The following is a 539-nucleotide window of genomic DNA, read 5'->3' as shown; positions in this document are numbered from 1 at the left end:
AAAAAAAAAAAAAAAAAAAAAAAAAAAGGTTTGCATAACAAACTTACTGAATGTCCTCTGATAGACGCGTGAGTTATCAGAAACAAGACTGTAAATCTAAATAAATCACAATGACATATTTGGTTGAAAGACCACAGCTTCCTTGTTATGTTAATGTAGACGGGAACGCAGCTGTCCAACCTGTTTTGCATGAGAGCTGTTCTTTTGATTTGTCTGCAGTTCTTGAATGACGTGAAGTGTAATTGTTAAATATTTTGGATCATCTTCACAGAATAAAGTTCTCCGTCGTTACTTCAAAGAGGCTACTTTTGAGATCGATATTGATCCGGGGAGAGACACGTGTGTTCTGAAGGGCTGTGGGCTTTTATTAGCAGGTTGTCACACTCCACAGCCAATGGTATTGTTTACAGTGTGCGCGCATGTGACCAATGACATTATAATGACCTACCGGGGCGGGATCTGAACAGATTAGTTTTTGACTGCGTCACAGAGATGTGATGTCTGTTTTAGACTCGGATTGTAAAGTTTAGATCAGGTGA

General features: G+C 39.0%; 1 protein-coding gene across 2 annotated transcripts in view; it reads right to left on the bottom strand.

The window, feature by feature from the left end:
• The window catches only part of LOC104923075 (RLA class II histocompatibility antigen, DP alpha-1 chain-like), a 2,318-nt gene extending 1,785 nt beyond the window's left edge, over positions 1-533 (bottom strand). For both annotated transcript variants that reach the window (XM_019270694.2, XM_019270690.2), the window contains exon 1: positions 181-533. The gene's annotated coding sequence lies outside the window, so the exon portion shown is untranslated. The remainder of the gene's footprint in view (positions 1-180) is intronic.
• Between the last annotated feature and the right edge of the window lie 6 nt (positions 534-539).

This window comes from Larimichthys crocea, chromosome XIII, assembly GCF_000972845.2.
Source record: "Larimichthys crocea isolate SSNF chromosome XIII, L_crocea_2.0, whole genome shotgun sequence".
Taxonomy (NCBI): domain Eukaryota; kingdom Metazoa; phylum Chordata; class Actinopteri; family Sciaenidae; genus Larimichthys; species Larimichthys crocea.
This window is presented reverse-complemented; position numbering and strand designations above follow the sequence as displayed.